This window comes from Planococcus citri, chromosome 3 (assembly GCF_950023065.1).
Source record: "Planococcus citri chromosome 3, ihPlaCitr1.1, whole genome shotgun sequence".
Classification (NCBI taxonomy): domain Eukaryota; kingdom Metazoa; phylum Arthropoda; class Insecta; order Hemiptera; family Pseudococcidae; genus Planococcus; species Planococcus citri.
In genome coordinates this window covers 47,906,651-47,927,953 of record NC_088679.1, presented here as the reverse complement: position 1 = coordinate 47,927,953, position 21,303 = coordinate 47,906,651, and the positions used below count along the sequence as shown (strand labels likewise).

At 33.4% G+C, this 21,303-nt stretch overlaps 1 long non-coding RNA gene across 1 annotated transcript in view; it reads right to left on the bottom strand.

Annotated features, from left to right (window-relative positions):
- LOC135841750 (uncharacterized) overlaps positions 1 to 21,303 on the bottom strand; it is a 66,799-nt gene that overhangs the window by 41,122 nt on the left and 4,374 nt on the right. The window contains exon 4 of the long non-coding RNA XR_010557991.1: positions 20,642 to 20,747. This is a non-coding gene — a long non-coding RNA (uncharacterized LOC135841750). The remainder of the gene's footprint in view (positions 1 to 20,641; positions 20,748 to 21,303) is intronic.

Sequence of the window (21,303 nt, the reverse complement as noted above, 5' to 3'; positions counted from 1 at the left end):
TTTTTCATCTGAATGGGTAGTTTTAAATTGAAAACAAATTCAACAGTTCTGCTTCTAAAAGTAGAACTTTTGCAAGACCATTTGAACGACTGAACTGTCGGGACAGTCAGAAGTAGACAAGAGAGAGTATACTTCGAGAGAAGATACATTGTACCTAAATCAGCAATTTTCGCTGTGGGATTCAAGTGAAATAAACAAGAAGGTAAGGTATATGCACTGCAGTAGGTATATGCACTAATATTGACTTTCATTTCTATAGGTGGGAGGGAGGGGGAGGAAAAAGGTGAATTTTTGTTAACGTCGGTAAATATTTTCATGCGGATATCCATCACTTTTTTTCGTGAACTTTCATATTTTTAAAAACAATTTTTTCATTTTTCGCGGTATTTGACAGAAGGCCTCTGGAAAATTTCAATGTTATGTCAGAAATGCCGAAATTATGAAATTTTGTCAACTAAACCAACTTTGATCTTCAACGGTTAAAATAGGTATCTACTTTTAAAAATGTTTGAAAATTCAAATCTCGTCCATTTTTTGAGATAAGATCAAAATTTGGCTAAACTGAAGGGAAAAACCTAAAAATGCAAAAAAAATTGCTCTATTGAAAGTGTATAAAGTCAATTCAAAGCACTGAAAGCACGTAGCTATTAGCTACTCGTCGTAGATATTTTCGTTTACGTTTCCATTTTCGGAATTTCGAAACTCTCTGCTATTTGAAAATTTTGAATTTGATCAAATTGAGGACGAAAATTGAATGTAAAGGGCAAAGAAGCGAATGAAGAAAGCTTAAATTTCGGTCAAGTCTACCTCACTATGATTAAATAGGCGTCGTAACATAGAAATTCTTATATTTTGCTAATCACACTGACCATTTTATATACTTACGACAGTCCTTCACTCTATCAAACTCTCATTTCAAAAATCTGTCTTCGAGTAACCAAATTGAATTAATTAGAACAAGAAAAAACAAAAGGTCGAAATCAAATTACTTATCTTGTCACAATCTCTCATGTAAAATTAATTTAAAACACTTGTTCTATGAATTTCTCGCATCTAACGCATTGTTCATAAAATTTAACCCTGTAGCGAGTAGATATGATTTTAATTAAACCTATCCAAGCGGACACCGTACGTCCATTAAGTAAATGTTCAATTTCACGACTATAGAAACTTGAAATCACCCTGTATAATCAAAATAATACACAATATAGGTACGCAGGTACCTTAGCCTCAGCTATACGGGCAGTATAAGTAAAGTTCTTCTATAGATGTACCGACCATGGTGCTCTACGAACTTTGTAGGTAACTAACCAAAAGTACTAAAAGAAATAGGTAATAAGATGTGCAGCGTGACATCTTATTAAAGGTAGAAACCAACTTTAAAATAATGAAGTAATTTGTTAACGTGTTAATAAATTATTTTGTTGTTGTAATGCTTAGCAACATTAGAAGAGGTAATGAGCGTACAGAGAAGGCAAGTTGAGCCGCTAATGATAGGCCTATATATTATGTTCACACTTAACTGAACAGTGACTGATAGCTCAATCAAAGCAAATATCCATGTTCTGATATAGAGTTTACGTACCGTTCTTATTAGTACTACAGATGGTAAAATCTGTATTGTTGTCGGTACTGCTCTTTGGTGGTTAATCATAATGATTGAGTGATTGTACCTATACGTTCCTATGTATAGTACATACATCAGGAGCAGAATTACATCTGGTATGGTAATACGAGAATATTACACCCGTAGTACCGCTGGCGAAGGCGAAGAAAAGGGAAAGTGTTAATGTTTACCTCTGGCGAGAATTCATCTCGCTAAATGAAATTGTTGTAGCTGCCAAAAGAAGGTAGCGGCAGCAAAACTACAACATACCTATTACCTACCTATAAAGATTTCTTCTAAGTGATAACTCTTCTGAGCATTGCTGCATTATTGTTGAAATAACTCGTATTGTATAAAACTTTTAATGTTTTATATAAACAATTCTTTTCTTTTATTTTTTTCCGTCGTTTTTTCCAAATCGTTTTCGATGGAATGATAAGTTACTCAGCAAAAAAACTATAGGCCCTCGTTGTACCAAGTTTTATATTTAATTCAGTCCATTCTTCGTTTTGTATGTATTTATATGATGGCGATGAGAACTTACAGGAAAATCATAACCATGATGGCGAATCTTCACATTTTGATAAATATCTTTCACGCACTCAACAAGTACTCTAACATTTTCACTAAGTAAACAATGTAATTAATAATGCATAAGTAAGTGTGATTTTTAAAGCAATAATTAAAAATTTCATCTAATGGAAGCAGAGAAAAGAATCAGCAGTATGGAACGAAAACTCCGGGCTATTACGTATACTTATTAGCACAATGGTGCCTACACATGGAATTTTGCATTTGAGCACTTTAAAAAAAATACACAGGCACCGAATTGGAAAATCTCTTTTCTTATATGGATTGTTGAACGATCAAATTATACCTACATGATCAAAAACACGTGAAAATTCAACGCTTAAGAATAAGTACAGATCGACAACGAGGGCAGATTCGAATAAATACATATACAAGAAGCGATGAAGAAAATATAATAAACTGTCAAAAGCAGACATGTCCGAGCGCAGTTTAATAACTCTATGGCCTGACCACATACTTGGCGAAACGCCGGCGAACAGTTGTAAAGATCTATCAGAAATAATAATAGGAAAAGCTGTACAACGCCAAGGTGAACAAGAACTTTATAAACTTGGTAAAGGACGTTATTACATTATATTTCCCGTGAAGGGTGGATATTGTGTGAAGTAGATTTGCCGTCAACAAGTGCTTTAGGGTGTCGCATCAAAATTATTGCGGACTCACCCTTATCTCTTTTACTTTACCTCACTAATCCTTCTAAATGATCCGTAAAGATTAAATAATCTTAAATCAAGCAAGAAACTAAATCTTCTAAAATTGTTAAGTGATTTACACGCGAATTGTATATGAGGAGGTGGATAGCAAAACGCAATAACTCCAAAATTACGAAAATTGAGTTTGATATCTATCCTTATGTAAAATTCAACGGTGAATCCATTCCCGGTGTCAGATTTTGTCCATCAGTTGAATATCATAGTGCAATCGAGGAAAACAAGTCTGATTTTAGAGCTAAATGCACTGAAAAATGAGATTTTGTTTGCAAAACGCAATAACTCCACTACTTTTTATACATTTCGGTTGCGCAGATGTGGTAACACTGTTTTTTTTCATCGGGTGGGTACTGAAAATCGTTGGGTAAGAGTTACTTAAAAAAATGGTGCTTTCGTTGCCACTCTCTGAATGCCATATCACACACAGGAATTGTTTGAATTTCACATTCCAGTTTTTTAATTGTTTATTATCGAAAATTCTCGATTAAACATCAATTTTTTCAAATAAAAAATACGTTTTTTTGCAGAAAAACACCAAAAAAAAATTTTGCGTTCAAAACGCAATAACTTTTTTTTCTTTTCCTCACTGTGCTTACCCAGGTGACCGAAATTTTGAAATTGAGTGGAAATTTTATTTGTGGCACCTTCCCCTTTCATTTGACACCAATTTCGGAACTCGACCCCCCACCCTTCCCCTCCTGACAATTTTTCCTAATTTCCCAAAAAAACCAAAAATGGAGTTATTGCGTTTTGCTATCCACCTCCTCATATCAATGTTCGCGCACCATAAACACGTGGAATGTCGACTAATTGCGGGTATTTTTTGCCTAGCCCTACGTACCTCTTTTCTTATATTTTTGTAAACAAATCCTCCTCCTAATAAATCATCGTTAGATACCATTCTACAGTTTTCTCATTCAATGTAGGTACCGTGCGAGATGCTATATAAGATGATTAATTAAACTCGAATCTTTTGCCATCTAAGTATTTGAAATGCTACTTTAATTATGTTCATTCGTTTATTAAGTTATCACCTGCGAAAGTTTTACATGATATACACGCCACTGTTTCTCGTAATATCTCTCCAGTACCTCACCATAGTACCTATAGGTATACCATTCAATATAAACGGACGAATAACTAGTACCTATAATATAACCATCGCTCGCGTACCGAATAATTCAAAAACGTGCTATAAAAAGACAATACAATAGTGAGGTCTTTCTTTAAAGGCGGTTAGTAAGTAGATCATTAGTGAAAGATAACAGAGCTTCGAAAAAGTGGTTCCAAAAAGCTATGGTCATCTCTGTACTCTGTACAAGATACAAAGTATTCGGTTATCGTAAATATGTACCTCATTTATTGACCATCGAATCGTATGTATTCGTTAAACATGATCGCAGCTTTTCAGCGTCGTAAGGGCTAACTGAGTATTTGAACTTTTTTCTATTGACATAGGCATAGTTGCAAGTAGAGAAGAGAGAGAGACCATAGAGGCAAGTCTCTGAAATCACATAGAACAAATTTTATCAAGGAAAACGAAATTCGTGTTTTTCTAGTGGGAAATCTTGTCTTGAAATCGTACTTGAAACAAGAAACATTGAATTTTCACAAAATACACAAGCAGACCAAAATGGCAATTCTTCGGAAAATCACAAGTTCACCCTGAAATGATCAATAAAAAGCTGAAAATCATCCTAGAATCGCTTATATGTATTTTTTTCGAACTTTTCACTGATTTTGAATTTTAATAATTAGGTACATTAGTGCTAGATAAACTTCAAAACATGTAAAAGGAATTTTTTCAAACTTCGCTTATTTCCAGCTCATTCATCACATTCAAACATCAGGTTGAGTAATACCATCTTTTCACATTTTATCATTCGTCCCATAATAGTACAGTTTTGTTGACTTTTTGTTGAAATGCGGCAGAAATTGAAAGTTCTTGTTTATTTAAGTATACAAAATCTGGCAACATCAACAATCTTTGATTTTGGAGTTTGATGAAAATAGGCAGCCTACATTTATAATTCAGGCGGCAACGCGAATTTCTCAAAATAAATTTTGGAGTCACATACCTACTTACAATTTTGACTTCCAGCATGAATACCTTTACTGATGGAAAATCGACATCCTCTAAAAATTGATTTAAAAAGAGAAATTATGCAAAATTATTTTAAAATCAATTCAAATCAAAATCTTGAATCTATTCCAGAATTTGGGTATTAAAAAATCGATTGAACCCCTTCGAAAATATATTTAAAATTACTTCACTGGAAACATAGAAAATGATATTTATGCTGAAATCATCGAAAAGAATCAAAATTGCTAAATTGGAAATACATTTCAATACATCCCGAAATCAGATTAAACTTGGAAAATAATTCAAACATGGCCTTGATATCAATTTCAAAATGAAAAAATTATCCTCATCTCAATCAATTGTCTAGAACTTAGATCAAAACCATTCAGAAATGGATTCAAAATTAGCAACTCATCCCATTACTGTGTGGAAATCAATTCGAAATGTTGGGTCACTCATGAACTATCCAGAAATTAATACAAAATTTCAACAAAAAAAAAAATCGAAATTGAAAGCTCATTTCAATTCTATTATGATTTTAAAAGAAATTGAAAAATTGTTCAAAATCGGCCATCGGCCAAATTTTTACTTACTCGTACCAATTAAAGACCATCCACAGAAATGAATTTTGAATCCCAAGTGCTTGAAAATCACTCTATACCGTCGAAAATTCGATTTCGCTGATGATAATTCCAGATCTGGCCGACGACGGTACTATAAGTCAATTAAGTACGTATCAAGCATAGACCCTTGGGCCAAAATTTCAGCTGCTGAAATTCATGGGGTAGGGAGGAACGGCCATTTTTTGTATTCACAGAAAACATGAGAAAAAACAGTAAAAAATTATATTTTCTGACTGAACGCCAAAAATAGAAAAATCAACTTCAGCAGCTGGAAATTGGGGGATGGGAGTTTTTTGAGGTCCTCTTTCCACTAGTATAAGTTTCATTCAAATCGGAGATTATAATATGGGAGGGTTCCCTTGTAAGTAAGCTCTTTTGAGTTATAACAAACCTAAGAGTATCAATAGTATCTTAAAATGTGAATTCTGAATTTATAAAGTCATGAAATCAAACTTGTCAATGAATTTCATCATTTTCAAATAATGAAGAGGGTTAGATTCTCAAATAAAGAACAATAACTAATACTGAATTTTAAAATTCAAAAAATTTTTTTACAGAAGTCCTACAAATACCCATACACACAAACAAACAGGAAAAATTCAGCTAAATACATTCATAAAAGAAAGACACAAAAGTACCTATCTGCGCATGCAACAAATAGGTATATGCCTAATATATTTCCGCTGTCAAAACAGACCATACCTGAGTTCAAAATTTTAATAGCCAATGTTGAAAAATTAAGTAAGATCCTATATTTGAAACCCACTGCAGCAATCCCAAACGAGATAATAATTCAAACTGACCGTCGTTTTGGTATCTTTTTAAAATACAGAGACCATCTTTGAAGTAACGGAGTAGAGTATTGCGCTAACATAATGCTTTCCATTAACAGAGCGCACGTCAATGTACGCTCAGTTTATACAAAATGTGCTACAAACCATATGGGATTAGGACTAGGAGAAGTAGCTACTGACTTGTGGTAATGGAGTTTAAGATCGTGACAAGCGGTACGACTATTCCGCCGTGAAAAAGGTGTAGATTTGGCGCGTGCTTTTTATTAATAATAAGAAGAGAGAAATATTAATTGAATGATAAATTTTTAGAAGCTATATTTCAATAGAGCCCAGCGCTTTAAAACCGTATTGTCCGGCCCTATTTATATACGTGTAGATACATTATTCTGTTTGTATCATATGCGTGCTAATTACACGCTGCTTGCACCTTTAAACATTTACCCTTGCCATTGGGATATGCCCCAAGGTTGGCCCAATTAATACCGATGATGACAGTGAAATTTTATTAGGATGTTTCTATGTAGGTAGGTATTTAATTTTTCATACAATTTTGCGACATCAGTGGAAACGAAAATCAACGACTAGGCCACAATACGATCATTAATTTTATCCATACGTTTTTCAATTCACGAGCAATTTAAATCTTTCTCGCTGCCGTGTACCTACCTACGATCCAATTACTCGACAAATTGATACCATAGCTTTTTCGACTATTTTACAACTGACAGCTTCAACAGGTGCTGTTGAACTTTTTCCTCTACCTTTTTTTTTCATCTCTTCTTCGTATACTTAGACGCACTAGAGCTCCATCTCATACTTGGTATAAAGTGATTCCGTATATAATATTAAACTTTTTATTCTGTTTAATACATTCGACCAGAGGGAACAAAACGAACCGAAAATATAATTAGGCCTGATCACATCCAGCTTTGAAATATAAGAAGGCTGTCCATCAACGGTATAACAAATTATATCTTTAAAATGCTACTTCCTCGCCTAACTCGTACTCTTCGTTATTCGTCTAGATTACAATTCAATCCAACCAGGCAACATTCATACTACCGATCTTGAATCGTATACCAGGTATATATTGAAGAATGAAGATACTTATCAAGAGCGATATAGGTAAATGTACTTGGATCTTGGTATTCTTGGTACAAATTTTCACGATTTTTAATTCAATTTTTGGAATTTAAAAAAAGTCATTTTCACAAAATAACGTTCTCTTATCCTTTTGAAATTCTCTAGATCGAATGACAATCACAAAAACTTGAAGCCCTTTCAAATTCGATGTGTTGTGAGAACCATGGACTTGGTTTACATAACTGAAATTGAAAAACTGAACTTTCAATGAAAAAAAAAAAGGTCATATTGCAAAATAAAATGACAAAATGAAGAAAAGAGTTTGAAGTACATACATGGTAAGGTGACACTGAGACAAATAAAAATTTGGATTTAAAGGTAATCTTAAAAGTTTAACAATAAACTTCCTGAAAATATGGGGTAAATGAAAAAATTGACATAGGTAACTTGTTTTCCATGGAGAGCTAAAATATTCCTGAAGCAAATGTCATTTTGACTCTCTAAAATTAGCTCATCTGAGGTCAGTGAGGTCCATCATTTTTCAGCTCCTTCAGAAACCGAAGCCCAAGTCGAATTGCCTATATTTTGCCTGTTTTCTCGACGTCCTCGATCAAAAAATGAAAAAAACGAAGATGAATATATTTTTCGCTCAAGTTAACTCAATGTTAAGAATTCCAATTTTTAAAAAAAATCTGAAAAAATATTAAAAAGACATTTTTGAAAGTTTGACATAATTTTATCAATTCATTAATTTTTGCAAGTAGGTACATATTTAAAAAGCAAATTTTATGCCTAAAAGTCTACTTTATAACGTAAATGAAAATTTCATGAAGTGTTCATTTCTTCAAGTTTTTAAATGTCTGACGAAAATTCAGAAAGCAGTCCCATGTTGGCTATTTCGTTGAAATGTCAATAAAATTCTTTCCTTAAGAAGAAACCTGAGATGATTTTTTTCAACATACATACGAATATAATTATTTTTCTTCGAAGAAATTTCACCTGACAAGGAAATGCCAAGAAGTAATCATCACCGATCAGAACAAAACTTTGTCCAGTGCATTAAATTTTACTTAAAGGGGTAACATAACGTGTCGTGTGCCATCCTATATTCGAGTTTTCTTAAATTGCCTAATGGGAAATCGAAGGTGCATTCAAAAATGAAAATTTCAAGCATGAACTGAACCATGGCATGGCTTTTGCAGACTCACAGAAAAAAGTTCCCTACTGAAATGACTTGTATCTAAAAATGAAAGAATTACAGATATCTTCAACAAATTTGGTTGGTTATGAACATCAATTCTGGCGTGAATTTTGATGGAGAGCAATAGCAGGTACAGGTAGGTACTTACTGTAAAAATCAAAAATGGCCTATTCTTCAAAATTAACGAAGTTACAGCCAGTAAAGTTATTAAAATATGAGCCTAAAATCCTAAATAAATATAGCTTCTTCAATTTTGAAAATAGATTATCACTTATTTTTTGCCTTCAGAAGTTGAATTGGCAGCCACATGCACCGTAAATTTTCATTCTTCTAAATTCTTAAACAATTGGCAATCATTTTAGAAAAATTAAATAGGTAGGTACCTATCATCTTTCGTACACTAATTACGAAGTAAGTATACATGGTTTCGTTATCAGTCAGTCTGAAAATAACTTCCGACCGTTCCCTCATCCCTCGTGAGAGATGAACTCTTCACTGTGATGTGAGAATATTTTCACCTACTTACATACACTGAAGTAATTCAATAGCTCATCCGCTCATTTCCTCATTCGCCAAAATTATTCATTTCGCCTCACTTTTACAATACGTACGCCTTTGCTCCAGGTCAAATTCACTTCTCTCACTTGACAATTTCAAGAAGCAGGCATGAAATTCGCGTTAAGAATACGAGGAAACTTCAACAGAATTTTATGCTTCGGTTCATCTCCGGATCCAAAAGGGATATTTTCATTTCTTAACAAACGATAACAAAAACAGTCACTGTACAATAGCTTGTCGGTAGATTTTATATAGACACATGCCACAGATTATTTTTTTTAACCTATACACCTTCTACTGTGATCCACATATACCCATATCACTTTTCAAGCGGACATCCTCGCGTAGCGCGTACATTCAATATCACACGATAATCTCCATGTACATGTTTTATGCACATAAAACAAATACATCAAGACTACAAACCGCATAGGTAAATGAGATAAAAACTTATAGGTTGGTATGAGTATCACAGTACATCCTCGTTACCTCCATTGAATCGGTTTGCGTATACTTATATGCTCATTATTTGAAGTTTACTTAAGACATTTCTGATACCAATCTCTTTATTTAACAATACAAACTGCGTTTTTTTACTTAGTCATGTATTAACGATAAGAAACGACCGATGAAGGCACCCAACAAAGCCGCTATTGGTTATTGTATTCCAAAGTTAAGGATGCTACTGTCAAATTCTCCATTGATGTTGTACCGTATACCTAGCTAGTAGCTACTGCATTTTCATTCATTGTATCATAGTGGCGCGCTCTTATCACCAGTTTAATTTTCTTTTCATTAATTTATTCTCGATGAAATTTACGGATCTACGTGACGAGGTCCGATTTATCATAAAAAATAACCATTTCACCAAGATCGTCAAATAAATGTTTCATTAAAATCTATCAATCATACGTCGTAAACGCGCATGTTTTCCAACGCTGCATGGCCAGTGGCCTAGCTTTAAAAAAGTAACATCTATACGAAAAATTCGACTTGTATCTTTTTCCTCTCTTCTTCTGTAGTGGGCTTTCGTTTTGTAATTCATCAATATCGATTTATCAAAAGATGAGTATAATTTATTATTATTTATTATAGACCGAATTTATTTATTTTTCGCGTACAACGATTGTATAAAATTCGTAATCAATACAAAACGTTTCAAAGGATTAATAAATAAAGCTATTAGGAAAAATAAACCGTATAAAGATGCCAATTATACGTCGAGTTGAATGAAATGTTTATTTAACGCGGATAACTAGCTGCAATCCATTTGAACCCGTTTTCGGTAAACTGTTTTTTTATATTTTCAATTTCTGAACCAATGTAGGTATACATAATACACCTAGCTGGCGTACGATTCGTTATGAAAACATCATTTGGCGTTATTATATGATTGTTATTGTTGGTTTTATTATCACTGGCCGAGTTTTCGAAATAGATAACTGGTCACCATTGTTATGCTAATGAAACCGAAATATACTAAACAGATTACGAATGATGAATTTTGTATACACGTACGAGCAATGAGCACTGACCAGTGACCGGGCTGCCGCTGCGGTTTCTCGCAAAAACTGTATCGATGAATTCGAAAAAATATTTTTTTTTTCGACTCGAGTCGACGCATTTGCATAATGTGCTTCGATACAGACGTAACTATTCGTACATGCTACATAGGCGGGTGTTTTTTATAATAAAAGTTTCTCTCGTATTGATTGTTTACAGTTGATAAAAGGACGTTCTATAGACAGCCGCGTGCAGCGATCAATTAAAATGTAGGAATGGTATATGATTCGTGAATGTACATTATACGTACGTACCTAAGCTCAGGGAGGTACGTGATAAGGATCTACACTACAACTGATACAAGTTCACATAATGATGAGCTTTCATTTTAAAGAAAATGTCAATTGAAGCATCGTAATCTTTCGAATTGAATTTACAACCCTAAGTAAACTTTCTGAGCTATAAGTATGTAGAAGAAAGTATTAAGGTGACTATTTGGGCAGAGGAGGAAGGGTAGGAATCCGCTCTTCTGGCTTTTTCGACAGCTCAAATGTCCATCATAATTGGCGCACGAGTGGTGTTTCAGATTTATATGAAATGTTTTAAAGCATCATTTTGAATATTTCGTCTCAACTTTTGGAAATGTCACTAGAAATTCAAGGATTGAGGTGAAGTGGATTTTTTGTCCATCGTCGTGGTTAATGTACTAATTCAAAACATGGACAAAAAATACGTGTGCAACTACAGAAAATATTCTTCGAACAGATAATTTACCATCTTGGTAACGTTCTAAAAGTCGCTCAAAAAGTAATGTTTACAATCTGAAACTTCTTTCATTGTGGACGCTGTGGACCATTTTAACCTTTGCTACGCATTCAGCAGTCAAAAAGTTATAGTGTTAATTAGACTAACAAGAAAAGTATCCCAACCGACACTGACACCAAACTATTTGGACCGGATAGAAGGGAATTAACAGAGTTACCCCAAAATACACAATCAGCCAGAATTTCAGATGTATTTTTAAAAATTCAAATTTGAGCCAAAAATGGAGGAAAATCAAAATTTTACCAAATTTACCTAGAAAAACTGAAATTTGTTTTGTACACTATTTTCAATTCGAACCGTTCTGGAGCCTTCAGTAGATTTTCAGATCCTCCAGTTTTCGAATCAAAACTTAGGTACGTGCAAACTCTAGAATCATCTAAAAGGGGGGAAGTAACCAAAAAAGTTGTACAAAATGAGCAAAACATTTCAATTTCAAAAAAAAAAAAAAAATACAAAAAAGCCAGAAAATTTCAATTGAAAATGTAAAAAAAAATTACGAAACAATAAACCTTCCAATTAAAATATAACAGAGAAATTCTACTGAGATGTTTATATTTTAGTAAGAAGCAAAACGTTTTGGCAATAATTTACTGGCAAAAAAATAACACAGTTGCCAAAGTTTTGTCATGTCAGAAAAGTGAAACTATTTCGCAACTTTAATAACAAAGCAAAATTTTTTGACAACTTTTGACATAAAATTGCGGTTTTTCGCAATTTCAGGATGGAAAAGCAAGATTCCAACAATTTTAATAAGACGCAGGGTTTTTTTTGACAATTTCTGATTTAAAAAAATGAAACTTTTGAGAAATTTGTGGCCAAAAAGCGAACCTTTTTCGTAATTTTCAGCAGAAAAAAGCAAAATTTTGCAGAAATTTAGTAAAAAGCACGACTTTTTGGAAATTACTGGCAAAATACCTAACGATACCTTTTTGCAATTTTTGTCAAAAAAGTGAAAATTTGCGACTTTTTGGTAAGAACTGATTTTGAGTTTTGTTTTGGAAAATGTTGGCAGAAAGTGAGACTCAAGATAATTATAGTAAAAAAGCGAGGCTTTTTGGTAATTTTCAAAAACAAAGCGAGAGACTTTTGGACAATTTTTGGGGAAAAAGTGAAAAATTTGTTTTGCAAACAAGCGACAATTTATAGCAATTAGAAATTTTTGGTAAGAAATAACACGGTGGAGCAACCCCCCCTGAAACCCTGAAAAAATTAAAAATATACTTTTTTTGTACGATATTTTGTATCTTGATTTCAACCCCCCCCCCACCCAGAAGGGGTGTCAAGTTATGCTACTGATGAAAATATTGAAAAAGTAAATTCCTATAACAAAATATCAACAATTTTACTTTTTTTATTCAAAAAGTACCTAGAGCCAGGATAGGCTATAAAACATTGAATTTTTGACAATTAAAAAAAAAGTAAATACCCACCTAAAGAAACTTGAGTACCTAACCAAAATTTAGAAAAAGTAACTAAAAGTTGATTTTAAATTTCTCCCATATACTCTCCCTCCACCTCATTCTGTTTGGTAAATGAGATATTGTTTAAAGAAATCCGTACGTATTACAGTTAAAATTCTAATTCTAGTCTGAGAAATAAGGACATACCAATTACCTACCAGCAGATAAACTTATCGTGAAGAAGATCAAAGGCTATACAATAATGAACTGAAAAAATCCAACTTCAACAATACAAGCACCTAAATTCCAGTACAAATCATCTCCTATGAAAGCCCCGACACAGATATTGACAAGCATCATCGCAGCAAAAATCATACGACATTTACGACAAACCGTAAATAATTCTAAAATTTCCGAAACTAATTCGCAAGACAGTCTATCTCGCCATTCTGCACCGTACCACCAATAAATACGTATAACCAATTAATTTCGTATTAATCGGTAATAATTTATCGTAATTTTTATTCATCATCGCTCAGATCAAAACATCCGAGGAAAAGAAAGTATCGTCACCCGATACGAACCACAAAGTCCGGTGTCAAATGTCATTATTATACATTATGCCGCATGTGGAGCTATTAACAATAAATATCACAAACCAAACCCGCGATTATTAATGGTTTAATATACTCGCTAATGCGCTAACTAAAGTTTTAATGAAGTAAGGAACACCTTAGATTATGATTATCTTACAGGTACCGGAGAACCTACTCGTCGATGATTTATGATTGTTTCACGAAATAGTGTGAGCAAGAGTATGGAACGCATGACGTCTTATGGTATACCTCATTGCTGGTGGCTTTCAGCTTCAGCCCACCACGCGTGTTTTTTCTCTACTATGAAACCTAGACCCGTAATGATGTAATTATACCATACACGCGGTATCGTACCTCTACTACATATAATTTTATAATGAATTTAGACAACAATTAAAACATTACAGGAATTTTTTCTCGAATCTTGAAAAGAAGTAAGTCTACATATATACGCATACGAAAGCCTTACAACATGAATCAATAATATGGGTAAAGTAAGTACTATACCGATGAAAAAGAGAATTAGTGTCAAATTAAAGACAGGTATCTAACACTAAACCGTACAGGTCCGAAGTTAAAAGAACTAACTGTATATTTCCTTTATCCTGTTTATTTATCCTGCTGAACGTGTATTGTCTTTTAAGATATTTATCCATAGTGTCACATGAAAGGATTATTTTTAAAAGAAAATCGTATTATGAGTAACGGGAAATATGTACACATAAAATGTTCCGATACGATGCGACTATGTATTCAATATAAAGAGAAAGATTTTAACGGCTTTATCATAATACCAAAAGTGACACTAGTGAATATAGTAAAAGGTCAGCGCACACATCTGATTCTGCAGAACACTCCTTTCTTTTACTCATATAGGTAGTTCACTCTTTTTTTCGATAAACAAAACCTTTACGAGCTAAATTCATATTTTATGTACACCATAAAGACTCCACACTTGAGTAATATCAACTAGGTATACCTAGTACAATTGCATACCTGCCTAGATGGATAGGATATATACCACTGAAATAATGAACGAACAATATAATTCGGAAAATTGATACTCAAGTGTTTTCTGATATTAAAAATATGGAGGAAAAAGGAAAACGAAGGACTAATGGTCGTTTTCAAAAATTCTATTTTTTGTATCTTTTCTACAACAATTTACTTACTCGCTGGTCAAAAATTTACTTTTGAATTAACACAACTGGAATTACGCGGTAAAAATTTGAAACGATCGAGAAGATTTCCAATAAGCAGCAAACTAAGTCACTTCGCATTCTTGGTTCTTCGAAGTGAGCAACGCAGAATCTCTGGAGAATTTTTGAAAATTCCCTTCAAAGGCACCAAAAAAATGGCTTGAAAATTGTCGTTTTTGAGCCAAACGGTTGAAATGAAGTGACTTGCATTCATCGAGTTCATTTTGTTAGAAAAAAATTAACAGGAAGAATTAAAAATTTATCATCGCAAAAGTTTTCTCAAACGTTTTTAATTTTCAAAAATTTGTCCAAAATTTAAAAATGAACAAATGTAACCAGCATTTTGACTATGGGGCTTTAGAACATGTCCTATTGTTATAGTTTAGTCTCGTTCAAATTAAAGGGTATCACTCCTCGCTCGTTATTTTTCTATATACGAGTACTAATAATTCAAAAAATCTAAATTCTAATCAATAAAAGTTCGTTATAAATAGACTTCTCAAAACTGATTTTTCACATTCAACTACCTATTATCATGAAGAATTTAAATCAAAATGTCACTCAGTCACTGTTTCTATCCTTTACTCTGCCCTCCCCCCCAACAAAAAATTGACTTCGTATTACCTGGCAACGTCGCTCGCTTCTTTACTTCATCTAGTAGGAGACTATCAAAATGCGATTTTATGAGCAATTTATGAGGCATTCAACACTCAAATTACTACAGCATGCGGATTAGTATCAGGTTGGTATTAGGTATCAACAAACTTCAGAATTTATCTCGTATTGTATTTATAAGTGAAAGAAGTAGGTAAACCAGACCAAAAAGTGTCTAGAAATTTTACTAATTAAAATCATTCTCATCTTGAGCGAGTTGAAAAGAGAAAATGTAAAATTAATAGCAATCGTATTACATAGTTTACAAAACAATCGTAATGTTTCGACATTTCTCCCATCTTCTAAGTCGGTTTGAATCGTCGCATCGCGTAAAATCTTCATCGAATAAAATTACACAAAAGAGGTAAAACAAAATACCTACCAAAACGCAAAAGGTAGTTGTTTAATTTCAAGAAAGACGTATTTCGTTAACTCTTCACTGTGTTTGTTAATGATAACGATTACGATAATAAATAATATATAATGAAAAATAATGCGGACTCATATCCGCTCCAAGACGATGGAAATGCTCTTCGTTGCCGGGGTACGCCAAGAAGAGGAAAAACGAAGGTAGCAACGTCATTGGTCGTGACAGAGAGCTCTAACTTCTTCCTCTCGTATCATGATGAGTCATTTAAAGAAATGATCACGACTAGCAGCTAGTGTATATTTCCCAGCTGTCATTTCGGCCTAAAATAACAACTTCTTTTTAGAACCGGTTGTATGCTTGGACCTGTGTAGGATGGTGAAAAAATTTCGCATTACGTCTTAATTTTTTTTTCACGTTGAGATGAAGTTTTTAAGGGAGTATATGCTTTCCCTCATTTGAACAGAACTTTGAAAAATGCTAATGATAAAAAATTTAAGGGATTTCCTAGAACATCAATTTATCTGTATCTGCGCAAAATCGTTTTGCAAAAATGAATCGTCTATTGTACTACAGTAGCCCAGTCCGGCAGCATTTTAAAATTTATAAGCCGAACCACTAAACACATTATTTTGACGTTTGAGAGAAATAAGAAATCACTATAAGACCTAGAAACTAAAAGATGACAGTAAGTATACCAGTGTGTCTCATACCAAATACATGATCAAGAAAACTGCCTCCCAAAGTACTTTCAAAATTTTCTTGATCAAGCTCAAATAAAGTTCCTCATTCCACTTTTGACCACACTGGTCAAACTGAATCACGACACCGTTGAAAAATAATTAATTTCAAATTTTTTGAACACCCGGTAGTTATTAGATTTGGTAGAATATTAACCACGCGGCTGTTAGTTTCAATATTATGACTATGTTAAAGAGAACGACCGCTGTATTTTCAAAACTTCTGTATGTTATCGATCATGTCTTCATTTTAATTAGCGAACAATTCAGAAGTTTTGAACTGGAAATAATGAATACGCACGTTTGGTTTGTAGTATGCAACACTGTTTGTTGTTCATTCAACAATTTGAAATGTATACCTTCGAATTGTTGTTGTTGCTTTTTTTGAAATGCTTTTGTATGTACAATGTACCTACATAAATATGTAGTACCTACCTATCCAGTGTAGGAATATTTTTTCAACGTCTATTAAACCATACCACTGCCAAGTCTCACTCAGAACCCCCTCGAAACTTCAGATTATAATGGACCCTGAAAAAGCTCTCATCGAGAGCTTCAAGAGAAGACCCCCCCCCCACATTGATACATTTTCCAACCTTTCGAGAACTTTCCGGTTTCCGCACCTTTCTTGGAATTTTTACTCACACTGCTGCTATTTATGAAAAGATGTCAATCGTTTTTTTTTTCTGCAGAAGTTTTCATCCTAGCGTCGTCGGGACAATATAAATTCAATTCCTGTCACAGAAAAAACATAATTTTTTTAAATTTCTCTCTCCTTTTTCCCATCCTTCTGAACGGTATTTTGTTACTGCTTTGCTTCCACTTGCTCCTAACCAGTTGAAAACTTGAGAGCATGTTCGCGAATGAAAAACCAGTAATTTTAGAATTACCTTACTTTTTAATCTGGCGATCCTGTTCTCATTTCTCCTGATCCACTCAATATCAATTTCCCTTTGATGCTTCCTCTCATGACCAGGAGGGGGGGGGGGGGCAAAAACTTGTCAATCATTAATTTTTTTTCTTAAAATTTTTCTATAAACGATTTTCTCAATCTGTATTTTTTAGATAGGAAAAAATGAATTCCAAAACACGAAACGTACGATTCAGGTATGCTGTTATAGGTACTCTGCACAGCATTAAAACCTCGATTGATATGGGAACCTAAATTAATAAGAGCTCATTGTGCAACCTATATACAATAATATACATGTATTCAACAACGTCGATTCAATAATTTAAATGTAACAAGTCTACATCGACGAGTTTTCTCACTTACGAAAAACATTCAAAAATTACACCATCGTTTGTTCGAAATATTTACAATAAAAAAGAAAAAAAGAAAACCGTTTGAAGAGAAAAACATTTTCGTCAATGAACTCGAAAAACACTTAACAAGCATTTTTCCCATTTCAGTTTTTACTCTCCCACGAAGAAATGAAATTTCCATCATTCATTGGACGAATCAAAATAGAACAATTTCCAACTGAAGCGAGAAAATGGTAGCAAAAGTCTTTACCAATCACAAGAAGTAGGTATCTACTTATAAAAAAATACTACCATAGGCGAGTAGTTTAGTGCATACTTAAATCAGCAATCAATATTTCAATCGAACATATTAAGTTGCCTGCTCGATGATTTGTAGGGGTACGTTGAGATGAAAATATACACGAGCTACGCTACTTAACGATTACATGTAATTTTTTTCACTCAAACGTGCGAAATTCGAGTAAATACACGAGTCGAGTACCATAAGTAAATCACTAAAAATTATAGTTTGGTTGTGAAATACCGTAGGTAGGTTATAGTAACTCGATTCTAAACCCGAAAACCATTTGCTGGATGAAAATTAATGCGGCGTACCGAGCTACTTTTAAAACAATGGCTGACTATGTATGTTGTTAAATAGCATAAATAAATACCGAAATAATGCATTCGTGTTGGGGAAACGAAACGACGAAGACATTAATTCAAAACGGACTGCTGTGTGGGGTCCAAAACCGCAGATTTAAAGTCTGAAACTGAGGTGGAGGTAATTGGGTGAGCATGATGGGGTCCGTTACGGTGAATGTTTAGAATATAAAATGAGCGTCGTCGAGTTTGTTCCGCAAATTTTCAAATACCAAAATACCATGCGGTAACGTTTTACCCATTTGCGAATAAACGAATCCCTCACCCCTTCGGTCCTTCTCCTTCCTAAACGAAAGCTTGCTCGCTCTCGTGACTTCGTCGTGTATATAGAGTCGCTCTTCGCTAACGAAAGCTAACGTTCATTTATTGTTTGTTAACCATTTTATCTCGTTGCTGCTTCTCTTGCTGGCAATCACCACTCGTGGTAACTTTTTATTATTACTCTTTTTTCTACGCCCCTCTCATTCCCTCGTCTAGCCAACACGATCCCTAAATTTATCATATTAAATCTTCTATACGTCTGCTAAACAAAGTCGGTTGGATTGTTTTCCAATGATAAGCTTACTTATCCATAAAAGTACCAATATTTTTCTCAAACGTTTTACACGCCTGCGTTGTTGGTAATTTTCCAGTAGATTTATTCCGTCAAAAAAAAGAATATTACAATATTCCAAAATAAAACCACCTTTTCCTTCCGAGGCAATTTTCCCTACCCGCTTCCAGATCTATACGAGGGCAAGAAATTGATGACAATAATCCACACGAAAAAACTGATAAAAAATCAACACAGATACCTAATGACCAATTCACTGCTTAGTTTGTTCACATACTCCCATCAAACTCACCCGATGAGAGTGTAAAAGAGAAAAAAGCCCTTACAAAAAAACAAAACCGTATCCCAACAGCAAACATACCCACCCACATGTAACTTTGGCAGAACAAGTGTAATTTTACCACAAATCGAATACCACTATAAAAAAATAGCATTACTTTATCGACGTGACTTACGCACTTAGCTTGTTGGATTAGAAGAATTCTGAACGACCCTCTGTAATACGAAGTGCTGTAGTATTTCCCACATCAATGGCGGTTTAACTTTATACCCCCGATCAAGCACATGGGCGAATACATTGAAGGCGCGAATGTTGTTGTTTTTTGATCAAACATTCAAGTCGAAGTTATAAGCCTAATAACTTTACATTAAAAACAAAGGGGAAAAGTAGAATAGAGCTTTATACGGAAACATCGTGTGAATATGGTAAATAAGGGTTAATGGATTGCTTTCTAAAGCAGCTACTAGAGTAGCAGTTCCATTGTTACAAGGTGTATCGACTTTCGTCAACCGAATTTCAAAAGCAAATTGAACATATCTAGTACCTATGGTATCTGAGGAATTTTTATAGCATCAATATTAATGTCTAAAGTAGAAACGGTCAATGCGTATCTTGAGATTTTCAGGATGTAAAAATTAAAATAATGTATGAAGAGAATTTTCTTTGATGACTTAGCCCCTGACTTGGTCAACAAATCTTTTGAAGAGGACTTCTCAGAAAAATGTCAACGGAAATAAACTTCATGCAAAAATTTTAAAAAATCTGGCATTTTTGATACAGAAAAGGAATTTAAAATTCAAAACAATTTATGTAGTTAAAAACTGTATTTTTCAAAAATCAATAAATCTCATTTTTGAGTTGGAAAAATCAACATTTTGGAAGAAATAGAAGTGATGTAGATTTTAAAACACGAATTGAATTACTAAAACTAAAAGTAAAGTATGACACATTTAAAAAATTCTGTGTACCTGCGCAACATTAAGGCTTGATTTTCACTCAACCACATTACTTTCTTCAAATTCTGATAACTTCAAGTTACTCTAATGCAACTTTAAGCAACTTTTGCATATTTCAACCTAGTTTTAAAAATGAATTTTTCAAAATCGATTTCCCTCCCCCTCTGAGTTGTTATACATACTTACCTCGTTTTATTTTATTTTTGTCGTACATAAAAAACATTTCTGCTAGTTTGATTTAAGAGTTCCTTGAATAATTATTGTTTTTTTTTGTTGATTAATAAATCAACATTTTCTGAAGCATTCTTGCAAAAATAAAGGAATATACAACATGCAAATACAGATTAGGCCTACTTAACCACACCAAGGCTGGTATGTACCACGTAATTTTAATCAATGAGTCGAACTTACGTAAAATGTTCTATTCAGTTCAGATGAAATTTCTTCACCATAATACATACGAATATCTCACGAAGATAGATTTAAGCACACCATATTGTATTGATTTCGTATTCTCCTAAAACACAAGAAATAAACATAATTTAATTAGCGCCTACGATTTCAAATCGGAAAACAATTCTTAAAAGAAAAAAAAACACTTCAAATTAGGTACACGTACTTAAGTACTCAAAATGAAAAAAATACAGCAAATAAGTATAGGAAAAAACAATTTGAGCCTAAAATGTGAAAGAAGTGAAGATTAATAATGTTGAGAATGCACTTTTGGGCTCAGGGTGAAATCAAAAATAAGCAAGAAATACGCATTATCTATCAAATTTATAGAGGAATTATTCAATTTTGATTTTCGAGATGAAAGGAAAAGACACCCCAATGAAATTCTGTGGGTCAATTTTTTATGTAGGTATGTCAAAGAGTGAAACCAAAATAAATTTCAAACAAAATAAATTTTTTTTTCAAATAGCATTACCTAGGTACCTCATAAAAAATTGGAGTTGAACTTTCTAACAGCAAAGACTGGAAAACATAATTATTTAAAACAAAATAACTATCTCGAACGAAAATTTTTTTAATACCTACCAAATTCAGCAATCATTTTAGAGGTAAAATATTCA